Raw genomic sequence first — 16,105 nt, forward strand, 5'->3', positions numbered from 1 at the left:
CTCAGGGCCCATTCACGTCTATCACCCCAACATCTATCATCATTATTCTATTCCACAGACCAGAGAAAAATTATGAACTATAAAATCTCCACTAACTTTATCTGACAGAGAATTCGATAAGGTTTTTACCGCATCTCTCTGCTTCCATATATCGAAAACAAATACCTTACGCGTACTGGCATCGAACGCATGTGACAATCCTATTAAATATACAGATATTGCTCCACTGCACAGACCGCTTTAAAGTTTCATCACCTGTGCTGTAGGAGGATGACTGTATCCCACAGACCATACTGTAAGTCACAAGAGATGCTCCCTGTGGCACTGTGTGGTTATATGAAACATTTCTTTTTTTTTCCTGTTGTAACATGCTTCGTACACAGCCATATACTTAGTTTTTCCGTCACGACGTCGGGATCTCTGTCAGGTTCTAAACTGACATTAGCACTTTCTGATCCATTGCCTCTCGCAGAAAACTAGATGTTGCATGGTGAAAATCATCTTGTTAATCTGGCTACCATAACACACTGCACACACTGGATGATTTTAAATAATAGACAGTTTCAACATAAGGAAACGAAGAGTTTGGCGGCGTTGTGTGGAATTTCCGAACTGAGGTTCGAAAGTGACTGACGATCTCTTCCTTTAAACTCATCTGTCGCAGTGACAGAGTAGCTAAATGTTCTGAATTCCGTTTCGACTGATTCCACACATTTCAATCATGTACGCGATCTGCCGCGCACTATATATATCCGGTCCGATGTATGGAGGCTGATCCACCAGGCGTCACATCTAGGATAAGGCTCACACATGGACCAACCACGCATACCGCCCGAACACGTGCTCTATATTTGAAGTTTGGCCCACGTCTAATTCGTGCCAGGCTTCACCGAGCGACATAGATACCTCTCTTCAGTGCAGCACTCCGTGAAGAATGGGCTGCCATTTCCCAAGAAACCCTCCAGTACCTGACTCAACGAATACCTGCAAGAGTGGAGGCTGTCACCAAGGTTAAGAGTGGGTAAACTATATACTGAGTTCCAGCGTTATCAAGCGTATAAAAGATTGCACTCTAACGTCTTACTCATGCACAGTCATATGGGAAAAGGAGGAGTTGTTACTTATATTAAGGCAGAACACAAGTTCAAAAACGCTGTGCCAATCAGATTTTGTGGTGAATTAATATTGGAAAATAGTTCACTTTTAATTGTACCTATATATAGGTACAAACTGGGCGATTTTAAAACGTTTTTGAGGTCCTCCTAAAGGTTTGGCACCTATATCACCCCTTAGCTAACACTTACATTACTTCCACTTACGTGTGTGAGGGCTGTCCATCGGCCTCCCTTGGCCAACTCTGGTCTTTCGAGGCATGAAGGTGTCTTTGCTTTCCTTTTCTGTTTCTAAAGTCGGAGAAGATGGTACGGCGTCGTAGACAGAAGAAGAAAATTTAACGTCTGTTCTCAGAGAGATGGTTACAAGCGAGGTAGCGTTCATATTGAGTGGCTGCATATGGCTCCACAATCATATGCAATCATATGGCTATGTTGTAACCAATGGGACACTACCATATTATTGTCATTGGGAAACATAGCGTAGCTTTAGTTGTCTAAGAATTCAGAGGCAAAACTTCCCCTAAATCGATTCTCCTGGAGGGGCTTACACTGAGGTAAATACAGAAGTGTAGGAGGAGGACGAAGAAAGTAAGAAAAGACGGAGTAGGAACATGAGAGGGACGTTGAGGATTGGAACATGGAATATACTCACACAATTCCAGGCTGACAAGCTGGAAAATGCCTAGCAGGAAATAATGAACAATAGATGTGATGTATTAGGTACATCTGAAACAAAATAGAAGAGTAAGGAAAAATTGGCGAGTGGAGAGTACAAAATATTTTTCTCATGCAGCTACAAGACTGGAAACTATGGAGTGGCAATTATGATAGGAAAATAACGGATGAAAAACTTGTTGAAAGTGGAGTACATAGATGAAAGACTGATTATGATGAGATTAAGAGGGAACAAGAGGGATGTCGTATTAATACAAATACATGTACCATTGAATGAAAACGGTGGTGGAGTATTAAAGGACTATTGTGAAAAGACTGAAGAAGTACCACATAAAGAAGAAAAAATTGTAATGTGGATTTGAATGCAGTGGCAGGAGAGGGAAAAGTAGAAGGAGTGCTTGGAAGATTTGGATTTGGGAATAGGAATGACAGGGGTGAAGGGCTGGTTAATCTCTCAAGAGAAAATTCTCTTATGATTGGAAACACATTGTTTGAACAATAGAGAAAACGAAATATACATCGATAGCTAGATCAAATGAAGAAAGATAGCAAATTAATTATACTATAATGCAGATTAGGTGAAAAATCTGCATTACGAATGCTAGAGCAGACACAGAATTGGATCACTGATTGGTGGTGCCAATCTGCAAATAAGATTGAAAATAATAAGAGGACGAAAACAGTGTGAGAAATTTGATGTAGAAAGACTAAAACAAGAAGCTAAGGATGCTGAGTTAGAAAACACATCTCCCTCGAAATGGGATAGAAGACCCAAAGAAAGGGCGCAAATGAGAAATGGCTGAAGATGGATAGAGGAAACAGAGTAGGAAGTGGGAAGGGAGGTTAATGATTGGAACATGAAATGTACTCACACTGTTGTAGGCTAGCAAGCTGAAAAATACTAAACAGGAAATGATGAAGAATAGATTAGATACATGAGGTATATGTGAAGTGAAACGTTGGGACTGAGCAATAAGTGGATAGTGAAGAGTACAAATTGTTTTATTTTGGGAGAAGAGTCGCAACTATTGTGTGGCAGTTGTGATAGAAAAACAACTGATGAAGAATTACTGAAACTGGAGTACATGGATAAAACACTGGTGATGATGAACTTAAGAGGTAACAAGACTGATGTCATTTTAATACATACACATGGGCCTACATGTCATCACACTGATGGGAAAGTACTGGACTATAATGCAAATGTTGACAAAATTCTGGTTAAAGAAAAAAAATGCCAGGATCATCGTAATAGGGGATTTGAACATGGTGGCAGGAGAGGGAAAAGAAGGGAAAGTGACTGGAAGATGAGAGTTGGAAGTAAGGAAGAAGTGTATAATGGAGAGTGTAAAATTTTTTACTCAGGGAAGGAGAAGTGGCAGCTATGGTGTGGCAATAATGATAGGGAAACGTCTGATGAAAAATCCTTGGAAGTGGAGTTCGTAGATGAGTGACTAATAATGATAAGATTGTGAGAGGTCCGCTTGTATGAAGAGTGACATGAAACGCTTGTCACATGTAGGAGAGATTGTATTTTTGACACCACTGAACCACTCTGTCATAAGTAGGATGTAAGACTTAAAGCTAGTGGCTAGCTGGGAGAATTTAGTTGTTGGCCTATAGACGCAGCATAATACTGCTTTTATAAAATGAAGTGATCAGTGGCTATAAAACCATCAAGAATCGAATTAATACTGATTGTTAACAACATTGACCACTGTCCATGGCAATTATGGAAGAGTAATGAATTGACACTGTAACTATTGACCTCTGACGATGGCAATTCCAGAAGAGTTATGAACTGATACTGTAACTCAAAGTGAAAGCAACTGGAACAGATTTGTAAGGTAATGAAATTTTGTATATTTAGTTGTAAGTATGCAACAATGCAATGTGGATATAGCTGGATTTTACAATACTGATCCCTGAATGTAGTAGTCTGGTATTTTCCATCAGGTATAATGTATATCTTGATTAGGTACACGCGATTTGTAATATTTTGCGTGTTTAGTAATGCTGATACAGAGAAGGTAAATTCTAGAATCTTTTTTGTCAAACAATGTCAGACTTTTTGTCATGTAACAATCCAAGTGCTTTTAACTACAACAGTAAGTTAGAATTGTAGAACAAATGAGAAGTTCACTCATTTTGAAGTTAATGTAAAAATGCTTCATTTCAGATTTTGTGAAGGAGAAACTTTATTTTCAATACAGTTTTCTAAGCGAAGCATTTGGTATTCGGATATCTCCATATCAGTACCTCCTCCTCTCCTACGTCGCGTTTGCTTGAAACCAATGAATATTTTTTAAGAAAATCATTTTTAAATCAGTCAAAGAAATATTAATGTGCCAGAGTCAGAAAAGTCTAAATGTTTGTAACAGCTTCAACGCTGGCAGCATTGCACAGCGCTGAGCCAATATCCAGTATTTTCACTGAACATTTGCAAGGTTATTCATTTATCAACCAGTCTACCGATATTATTTCTATGATGATATTTCATGGCTGGCATTGCACTTTGCTGTGCCAAGTTTGGATATATTCTATGCCCACTGTGGAGAGAACAGTATACCAAGATTACATCTGGTGTGGCTCTAGAGCTCAGGAAACTTTATTTTGTTTATCAACACAAGGAATTTTGTCAGTTTTTTGTATAGTGCCATAGAACTCAGTGCTCCCTAGACTGGGTAAATTTGAGAGGGATTGATTTAATTATAGGCATTGTATATAAATTTTCCAGATTAAGTTGTTTAATTTTTTTGGATTGCAGTAAAACTAATTAGCCACATCATCACCTTAACAACTCATCATTTAGTAAATTTGCATGACACAAACAAATAAACACAATATATATATATATATATATATATATATATATATATATATATATATATATATATATATATATATATATATATATATAAAGAACGTTACACTAGGCGACAGCTCCGCCAGTCTTTCACTTTATGAAATCTATAATATTTAAAATAGTCACTCTGAGGCTATAATAGTAGTTTTACTTTTTTATGTGATACTTATACTTGTCTGGCAGAAGTCGTTATTTGCATTACCAGTACATCTCAACTTATGCTTATTTTATTTCCACATTCAAGTCTACATACCAATAAAACACAATCTTTTACTTGACAGACTTCCTATGCTTATACAAATTCTATAGGTACATTTTTTCATGGTTCCTCGGTTATTCAAAATTTTATTAGGTGCTTACATGCCCGGTAGAGAGAATCTTTCAGGTTGGTTCTCATACCGTAAGTTTCGGCCTTGCACATTTTTCTATTTCCATATGCATGTGCATGAAAACGACAACTGAAAGAGACACCAATTTTCTTGTATGTGTCCAGCAGATTACATCCTTTCATGGTCTGACCATTGCAAGCGGTAATTCAAACATTTTTTTCTTCATAATAAGAATGTTGTCCTTTGCTATATAGCCTCTATATATCTTATGTTCGTATATCACTGATGGTATTATGACTTTGCTGATGCCGCATAATGTGTTTCTTTTGTGATGCTATGCTACTCCACTTTGCCATTATTGCACACCCTATGCAAGATAGTATTACTACTGACATTTATGTTTTTGCCTGATGAATTGTTATTACATTTTTCTTAGGATAGTCACTCTTTGTACATTATAATGTTGCCATGTTTCATTTATGCCCAGTCTTGTGCTCTAATGTGATATATCTCCTGTACTTGATGATGTCAGTAACTTACTTGCTTTCACCTTTGTTGACTTAAGAAAGCTTTGTACTTTGTAACACATGTCCATTGCATATGCTCATCAATTTTCTATATTTTTCAGAAGAAATCTACTGAAGTCTCATTGTATCCAAATCAGGCATTATGCTTGTAAATAGAAGCATATGAAAGCGTGAAATGCATTATATAGAAAACATGACAAAAGTACCTTATGCAGAATACTAAATACCATTGACACTTCTCACACTGTTTACTGGCAGCACTTTACAAATGTTTTCCTGTTAGTGTACTAGGTAAATTAGTCAGATTGCCTATAAGGATTTAGGATTAAGGAAATTTTTCTTCTTAGATATATGAGTATTACTACAATATTTAATGAGTGCACCAACGTTTATGGAATAATGATGGAATTCTGATGTTTAATGAGTGTTCATGCCCTAACTGCACTAAAATAATGAGGATTATATTGAGATGTTGATCATTCTTGTATAATAATATTGTATGATGTTAATATGTCTTTTATGTATGTTGACTTCTTTCTAGGAAAATCTGTCTTACCTTGTGCCATATGATCGGAGGTGTTTTTGGGAGAGAGATTGCATATGCTACTGCCTTTTTATGTTAGCAAGCATGATTGCCTTTTTCTTTCCAGATTAATAACCACAATTTCCCAGTTCCACTATTTCTGCAATTCACTTTCATCTTTGCATATTTATCTCATAATTTACTGTGATATCTTACATTTACCTAGTCAATAAACTAAATTGCCGTTATTACTCCTGTCTTTATGCTTGCATATATCATAATCATATTCTTCTTTTCTTTGGGCATAGCACTTCTTGACTCAAGATGAATGACAACTGACTGTTACTCATTTCCTTTAGAGACAAATTGCACTGCCCTTATCAATCTTTTCCATATCTTTCCCTACAGCATTGCCCACTGTTAGAGATATAGATCATTTACTAGATTGAAATTTATGAAGCCCTGAGGGTGCTACACAACCTATATGTATTGTGTCTTTACAAACAGGATTCCACTTTGATTCTATGGTTCTATTTGTCTAATATGTACTCATACAGGCCATATAAAGCCATATTTCCATATTATACTGCACATTGTTCTTGTGCAAGCCATATCGAGTTAAGTATTTTCTTTATGAATTATGCATAGGCTTCTGAATGTCATATGAAGCTATGGTTAATGATATTTTATTACACTTTCTTAGCTTTGATATTTATCCTATGTAAAACTAGGCCACTTGGAGCCTCAAACGTTTACTAGCAAAGATTAGCATTAATGTGTGTAATAAGCCCATGTGTAACCTCTGATTGGTATTTTCTATTCAGTTATTTTATATATTAAGATTTGCATGTATTTCATGTACTAGGCAGCAAGACCAGTCTTTATGCATGTAGAAAGGCAAATTTAAGCCTCTGACAGATATTTCCTATAGGATTCTTTTAAAAATTAAGATTTGCTTATATTAAAGTTTTAGACATGGCTACATTGAGAGGAACCATTACAAAGTAAAATAAAAGAAATAACGGCCCACGGTAGCAAAAATGACGTCTTTTTGACCTAGGTTTCGGTCTCTACTAAGGATGCCTTCATAAGCAATAAAACATTTAAATTGGTTTATAGCATAAGTGCAAAGACTTAGGAAACGTTTTTTAGCTGTAAGTACTGACAATCAGTATAAAAAGAAATGGCATAGTACAGCACATCAAGCATAAAATAAATATCAAGCAATAAAGTTTTACTCACAAAATTTTAAAATAGAAAACAAAGAAGGCAAGCCACTATGGGCTGCTGACTCACATCGAGCTGCAGTAGCATCAGACTGAGGAACCCACGTTAGCAACTGTGGGCAGGTGAACATTATATCAAAACTGCCATCTATCACTGCAAATACATAGTTGCTACCCAACATTCAAAATATAGACAGAGGAATATTGTGATGAACATTATGTAACACATGAAGTAAGAGGCAATATTTTATCTGGCAGCAGCAGACATGGTAACAATTTGTGCACATAAGAGCTTAGAAGTACAGTTTAAAGACTGAAAACTCCATTACAGAATTACAAAGGGAGCTGAATGACTCAGCGGGTAGAAAAACGGTATAACACGAAATGTAGTTAATGCAAACCATTTAATGAACAAAAAATTATGAATCGACTTAGATAGAAAAAATATTTCGGTAATTGCACGAGGGAGCACGAAATCAAATATCAAGTAATGGCTTCATGCCGTTGAAGAAGCTCTTATTATGTAAAAGTACCTGCTCATTAAGACTGAGGACATCATTTTGACAGAGATGTTTAATAATTTCTGATGTTTCGATAACATCTAATATACGTTCTTTCTTCTCAGTGTGCAATAGTCACGCCTTAGTCCATAAATTAAAAGATTTACAATGCAACCCTGATATAAGTTATTTTCATTAGATATCAAAAAGCACTATACAAACATTCCAGTACAAGTAACACTTACAATAGTAGAAAAAATAAACATTTCAAAAAAGAACTTTCAGAAGAACAAATCACTGATTTTATGAATCTAATAACAGTCATAGTCAAATACAACTATTCTGAATTTAATGAAAACTTGTATCAGCTATCCGACGGTCTCGCTATGGGATATCCGTTAGCTGATATCCTTTCTGGCGTTTTCATTAACTATCTAGAAGAACAGTTCTTCAACTGTTTTTCAGCTACTGCGCTAGGCACTCTCCCCTATTTCAGATATGTCGATGATATTTTCGTCATCAACAAAGGACCTGTTGATGGCATTGACCGTATTTTCAATCTCTTCAGTGAACTTCACGAGGAAATATCCTTCATCAGCAAACTCGAAAACGAGGCCCATCAATTGAATTTTCTTCAGTAGACGCTTATAGTAGAGAAAAATAAATACTCATTGAATGGTTTTCTTAAAGATACATTTACCGGTCAGATCTTACCTGCATCTTCTATGCACCCACAATCTCATAGGAACGCTGTTCACAGAGCTACTTCTATTCCTCTCTCGAAAGAAAAATTCGAAGAACAAATTAATTTAATCAGTTAGTAGTTAATGATGAATACGAACCTGCCATAGTGTATAACATCCTTAAAAATAAAACTGTTAAAAGAGTTACTACAGTATGCACCCTTATCATTAAGTACAGCCTAAAGAAGAAGTTTTTTCTATTCCTTTCTTGCGACCCATCTCCTCTCAGATTCAACGCCTTCTTCGTAGGAAATACAACTGTAATGACGCCTTTTTAACGAATAATAATTTGAAACAATATTTTATTCGTAATTTAAAATCGACCCGTTTTCGTTTGGAAAACTCTTGTGTCTACAAGATTCTTTGCGACACCTGCTGTTCTTACTATATAGGACAAACAGGACGTGATTTCCTGTCGGATAAACAGAACATTTTTTGAGGAAAAATTATGCTAGCACCCAAAATTCCTCTTTTGCCGACCATCTTCTGATTACAGGCCACAAGCCTAAAGCTTTTCACAATACCAACGTTTTGCACATTGAGAAAAAAGGGCATAGATTAGGTGTTCTCGAAGAATTAGAAACTTTTAAACATATTTCTCGAAAAGATGGACTCATTCTTAACGAGCAGCTACAATTACGTAATAAAAGCTTCTTCAGGGGTATGAAGCGGTTACTTTATAACGATAATATGGCAATGTAAGTGCTGTTCTATCACTTTAACACATACATAACGATAGTATGTAGACGTAGTAAATGTTCTAGTCCTGTCTAAAGGCCGTTTACCACACTCACGGTTTCTACTCCAGCAATTATGTTTAGTACTTAAGATTTTATTCTAGCTTGGGTAATTGAAGCACGTAAACACAACTACGTCTTTAACAATCGCTAGAGGCCTCAGATGCCACATAATGGATAAGGCTCGGTCAAATGTAAGGTTATCGTATAGTCTTGGTTGCAGCTTTTCTTTTTCTTCAAACTACATGTTGCAAGTGTTAATAATACTGAAAAACACAGTCACCAGCCGATATTACGAATCCATTGACGTTATTCAACAAATTCACCAACTTTGGTCGTCATTTTTGTTCTTATTACAACATTTTCTCTTTTAATTATTTCTATCACTGAAGGGTCAGGCTAATGCACGTAGACTGCTTTCAGATTTGCTCACACACACACACACTTAGAAAGTTTTGGTACATGAAAACAACGCCTGAACGACAATAATGCCTACTTACGTTTCAGAAGGTAAGATCAGCAACACTGCCTCTGAAAACATGTATTATACACAAAAAACATTTTTACAATACCTTTGTTAGTATCGAAATCGAAATGATTGTAAAAGGTTTTTTATACTTGGTTTTTCTCAGTTTTATTGAAATACTTTACGTAGTTTCTTGGACAGAAGATCCCAATAACACTAGTTAGAATTGCTATTTACTGTACTTACTTTTAAGGCAATATGCAATTCTTCACATTTACATTGCAGGTAAACACTCAACTGCGCAATAATGTTTCTCACCAATAGATTCTCCGTTTCGTTCTCTTTACTATAGTAAAGGATCTTTACTTGGAAAACTTTATCTTAAATGTGTAGTTTAGTGTAAAAAAAACTTAAACGATTACTGAACAAGCAAAAACTTTTCAACACAACTCGTATACAGAACTATGGACGGTTATTTTCAATAGTGTCGTTGTCAGCACAGTTGCTGGAGATTTAGGTGCTTTGAAGGCACATACCATTTGCAACGATGGAGATTATTACTTGTCTTCATGGCGTCGAATAATGCGACTTATACCATCGTAAATATGAGTTTGACTTTCCTGGGGAAAGTGTTGTAAATTTGTACCTTAGCACTTCCACTTGACTCACAGCTATTAAGCGGTTAAACTTTAGCTTTGTTTAAACAATACTGCGGTGTACAGCGCGCCATCAGCTTTCGCCACCTGCCTCCACAGTGTCTTGCCCCTGTCTGACTCCCTCCACTTCTCCAGTCTCCTAACTACTTCTGTTAGCGGCAAAAAAACTCCACCCTTTCCGACCTTCCAGAACGTCGGTAGACCACTACTGGTTTTCAACTATATTAAACCTGAGCCCTGTGCTGGTGTTGATTTCACTTTAAAAACAATAATACATAGTTAAATAAAAGATACTTATTGTTACTAACATAACATTATAAACATTTGTTAATTCCATATAAACATTAAACTTCAGACAGTGAAAGAATATTGTCTTCTGCAGACCCTCTCATACACTGCATACTGTACAAGTCTCATTTTTTGCTTCCTTTGTGCAAAGTCTCTCGACTCTCAAAAGGTGGATAGTGTTACAACTTGACATTTGATTTCTTGTTCCCTCATGCAGTTACCGAAATATTATTTCTATCTCAGTCAATATGTAATTTTTGTTCATTAATGGTTTAAATTAACTACATTTCATGTTGTAGCGTTTTTCTACTCACTGAATTACTCAGCTTCCTTGACTTTTATTCCATGTGTTACATAATGTTCATCACAATATTTGTCTATCTATATTTTGAATCATAAGTAGCCTGTATGTATTTGCAGCTACTAGATGACACCTTTGGTGTAATGTTCACCGGTCCACAATTGCAAATGCGAGAACCTCAGCCTGATGCTACTGAAGCTCGATGTGTGTCAGCAACCCATAGTGGCTTGCCTTGTATGTTTTCTATTTAAAAATTTTGTGACTAAAGCTTTATCGCTTGATATTTATTTTATACTCGACATGTAAGTACCATGCCTGTTCTTTTTATACTGCTAGTCTGTACTTACACTTAAAAACCATGTTTCCAAAAACTTTATACTTACGTTATAGGTCTGTTTAAATATTTTATTTATGATGAAGGCACTCTTAGCAGTGGCTGAACCCTAGGCTTTATTTTTGCGACTGAGGGCTGTTATTGCTTTAATTTTATTGACGTGTATTTCAAGTAGAAGGGCAACTGAAGTCAATACTGCATAAAAAAGGCCACTGAGGGACAGTATTCTGAGTTTCATGACATCTTATGAAGAGCTGGTGTAAGCATTTATGTCAAATGACTATTGAGAGCACTCTGTCATAGGTATGATGTAAGACTTAAAGCTAGTGGCTAGCTGGGAATATTTAGTTGTTGGTCTAAGGATGCAGCATAATACAGATATTATAAAATGAAGTAATGAATGGCTATAAAATTACCAAGACTGGAAGTAATACTGATTCTTAACAATACAGACCAGAGTCTGTAGCAATTAGAGAAGAGTAATGAATTGATACTGTAACTCAATGTGAAAGCAACTGGAAAGAATTTGTAAGTTAATGAAATTTGGTATATTTAGTTCTAAGTATGCAGAAACACAGTGTGGATTTAGCTGAATTTTACAATACTGACCCTTGAATGTAGGAATGATGTATTTTCCATCATGTTTAATGTATAGGTTGATTATATATACCCGATTTGTAATATTTTGTGTGTTTAGTAATACCAATTCAGAGAAATTAAATTTTCGAATCTTTTTTGTCAAAAAATGTCAGACATTTTGTCATGTAACAATCCAAGTGCTTTTAATTACGACAGTAAGTGAGAATTGTAGAACAGTTGAGAAGTACACTGATTTTGAAGTTAATGTGAAATGTTTCATTTCAGATTTTGTAAAGGAGAAAATTTATTTTAAATACAGTTTTCTAACTGAAGCATTTGGTCTTAGGATACGTCCTTATCAGTACCTCTTCCTCTCCCATGTTGTGTTTATTTGAACCCAATGAATTTTTTTAAAGAGATTATTTTTCAATCAGAGTCAGAGAAATATTATAAAAGGTAATGTTTGTACCACCTTCAATGTGTGCAGCATTGCACACTTCTGAGCCAACATCCAGTATTTTCACTGAACATTGGCAAGGTTATTAATTTATCAACTAATCTACAGATGTTATATGTATGAAGCTATTTTACGGCCAGAATTGCACTTTACTGTGCCATGATTGAATGTTTTCTATGCGTACTGTGGAGAGAACAGTATATCAAGATTACATCAGTTGTGACTCTAGAGCTGAGGAAAATTTATTTCATAGTTCATTAGCACTTCACAATCTCTTCAAATGAAGAGATTAGGAACGAGAAATGGAAGAGGGTAACCCAAAAGCTTAAGGTAACTCCTGAAGAAGTTGTACAGGTGAGAAAGTCTGAGAGAATGATGTTAAGAGTGGGTAGCAACTCAGTGTTGAACGAGACTGAACAGAGAACAAAATGGATGATAATATTAATTCAATAAGGGGAAAGAATGGACAGAAATCTCAACAATGAATTAAGAAGAGAAACAGAACAGCCAAGAAAGACATTGATGAAAGTGAGATGTAAAGAAATAGAGAAACTAGAATAATAAGTAAGATATGGAACAGTATATAGATTAGCTGCTGGCATAGTCTCTGAATCAAAGTAAAGCAGGACAAGTATGGAAATAGAAAGAAGTGATGGTACATTGGTACATAAACTGGATGAAGTGCTGAGAAGATGACAAGCAAATGTAGAATGCCTAAATGAGACTGATCAAAAACCAAACGATACTGAATTAGAAGAGGAGATGATAATTGTAGATGAGGACAAAGAATACTGCATCTTGGAAGGAGAAGTAAAACAGGCTTTGCAGAAGAATCAAAACAAATGGAACTGATGGATTACCAGCAGAGTTGTTGAAAATCTTGGCAGTAGGGGTGTGAAATAGTTAACTTATCAATGTAATAAGATACAGGAAAAATGTGAATGGCCAGATAACTTTCTCTTGACAATAATGAGACCGATTGAGGGAAAACACTTTGCCAAGAAATGTGGTTATTTTAGAATCATACCTTTGATTTCTCATGCAGAAAAAGTTCTACTAAGGGTGATAAATAGGAGACTCTATGTGAGACTGGAATAAAGTATCACAGAGAAAGAGTATTAATTCAGAAGAGCGGAAAGTACAATACATGCAAATGGACTGTTGAGAATTATACATGAAAAATACACTGAAAGTAGAAAGAAGTTTATACTGTTTTCGTTGACTTGGAGAAATCCTTTCACAGCGTATGGTGGAATAAATTAATGGACATTCCATGGAAGAATGAAATCGGCTGGAGGGATTAATGGCTGATAATTTATATATAATACAGAAAATATGAGCACAGATTGGGGATGTGGTGATACAGGAAAGCGCAGTTGGAAGGGGAGTGTTGCACAGCTGCTCTCTCTCTTCAGTATTGTTTAACATATATTTGGAGCATGTTATTCAGAAATGTATGAAACGAAAAAAGATGATTGCGTGTTGGTGGAAGAAGGAAAATTTGTATTCAATTTGCAGGTGATGTGGTGTTATTGGCAGAGGCAGACAGAACTACGACAGGAATGATAAAAGATTTAAATAAGACCTGTGAGGAATTCAGAATAAGAATTAATAAGAAAAAAATGCATGATGATAAGAGCAAGAAATTATTTTACTGTTCATTTTACAGTAGCAGCCTTGGCAACAACATAGTTGGGGAGATACAGAATCCACTAGTGCTTAGTGGGAATTAGTAAAGTTCGGTGGCAGGAGGAACAAGAATTTTGGTCAGGTGAATACAGGGTTATAAACACAATATCAAATAGGAGTAATGCAGGAGTAAGTTTAATAATGAATAAAAAAATAGGATTGCAGGTAAGCTACTACAAACAGCATAGTGAATACATTATTGTGGCCAAGATAGGTACCAAGCCCACGCCTACTACAGTAGTAGAAGTTTATATGCCAACTAGCACTTCAGATGATGAAGAAATTGATGAAATGTATGATGAGATAGAAGAAATTATTCAGGTAGTGAAGGGAGTCATGGGTGACTGTAATTCGAGAGTAGGAAAAGGGAGATAAGGAAACGTAGTAGGTGAATACGGATTGGGGGTAAGAAATGAAAGAGAAAGGCGTCTGGTAGAATTTTGCACACAGCATAACTTAATCATAGTTAACACTTGGCTTAAGAATGATAAAAGAAGGTTGTATATATGGAAGATCCCTGGAGATACTAAAAGGTATCAGATAGATTATATAATGGTAAGACAGAGATTTGGGAAAGAGGTTTTAAATTGTAAGACATTTCGAGCGGAAGATATGGACTCTGACCACAATCTATTCGTTATGACCTGTAGATTAAACCTTAAGAAACTGCAAAAAGGTGGGAATTTAAGGAGACGGGACCTGGATAAACTGACTAAACCAGAGGTTGTACAAAGTTTCAGGGAGAGCATAAGGGAACAATTGACAGGAATGGGGGAAAGAAATACAGTAGAAGAAGAATGGGTAGCTTTGAGGGATGAAGTACTGAAGGCAGCAGAGGATCAAGTAGGTAAAAAGACGAGGGCTTGTAGAAATCCTTGGGTAACAGAAGAAATATTGAATTTAATTGATGAAAGGAGAAAATATAAAAATGCAGTAAATGAGGCAGGCAAAAAGGAATACAAACGTCTCAAAAATGAGATCGACAGGAAGTGCAAAATGGCTAAGCATTGATGGCTAGAGGACAAATGTAAGGATGTAGAGGCTTGTCTCACCAGGGGTAAGATAGATACTACCTACAGAAAAATTAAAGAGACCTTTGGAGATAGAGAACCACTTGTATGAACATCAAGAGCTCAGATGGAAACCCAGTTCTAAGCAAAGAAGGGAAAGCATAAGGGTGGAAGGAGTATACAGAGGGTCTATACAGAGGCGATGTTCTTGAGGACAATATTATGGAAATGGAAGAGGATGTAGATGAAGATGAAATGGGAAATACGATACTGCGTGAAGAGTTTGACAGAGCACTGAGAGACCTGAGTCGAAACAAGGCCCCGGGAGTAGACAACATTCCATTGGAACTACTGACGGCCTTGGGAGAGCCAGTCCTGAGAAAACTCTACCATCTGGTGAGCAAGATGTATGAAACAGGCGAAATACCCTCCATTACTCGGAACAGAGACCACCACAAAGTTGTCTTGTAAATTGAACTTAGTTAAATTTCTGTAAACAGTGGTGAAAACCAATAAAAGTGTTATTGTTTAATATTTACCTCTGTTGCGCCATATTTGCGTTTCAATCTGCTTCTCAGACAAAAATAATGTTATTTTAACTGGCTTGTCAGTCGTGACTGATGTTTGTAGACACTGCTAACATGAAATAATTGGAAGTGGTAGTTACTGCCAAGCTCTCAAAGGATCTAGATGCATGTGCCTGTAGAAACTTGTTCTTCAATATTTTCAGACTGATAATTTGTCAGGCATGTCGGGTAGTTATGAAAAGGTGATTATTTTATTTCCATCAGAGTCTTTGGACACTTCGTTACAAAAGTTTGGACGTGTAGAAGGGAGTGAGTTCATAAAATTTTGAATGTGATCTCACGTCTGGAAACGTACCTTTTCTGTTCTACATTTCAGAGTTACTTGTCCTGGTTGCAGTGGGGTACAAAAGATGAAATGCAGTCTACTACATCAGACAGTAGCCTGATGTGAAGTCGTACACAAAGCTCAATTTACAAAACTATTGTAGGGACAGAGGAAGATCTACTAGCACAAGTTATGGCCTCTGCACTAGAATCTGAAGAGACACCGGGTGGGA

At 36.2% G+C, this 16,105-nt stretch overlaps 2 protein-coding genes across 2 annotated transcripts in view; both read right to left on the bottom strand.

Annotated features, from left to right (window-relative positions):
• Positions 1 to 16,105, bottom strand: part of LOC126291855 (brachyurin-like) — a 508,030-nt gene that overhangs the window by 405,576 nt on the left and 86,349 nt on the right. The window lies entirely within an intron of this gene.
• The window catches only part of LOC126291856 (serine protease 3-like), a 79,566-nt gene that overhangs the window by 33,959 nt on the left and 29,502 nt on the right, over positions 1 to 16,105 (bottom strand). The gene's annotated exons all lie outside the window — the stretch shown is intronic.

The sequence above is a fragment of the Schistocerca gregaria genome, chromosome 9 (assembly GCF_023897955.1).
Source record: "Schistocerca gregaria isolate iqSchGreg1 chromosome 9, iqSchGreg1.2, whole genome shotgun sequence".
NCBI lineage: Eukaryota > Metazoa > Arthropoda > Insecta > Orthoptera > Acrididae > Schistocerca > Schistocerca gregaria.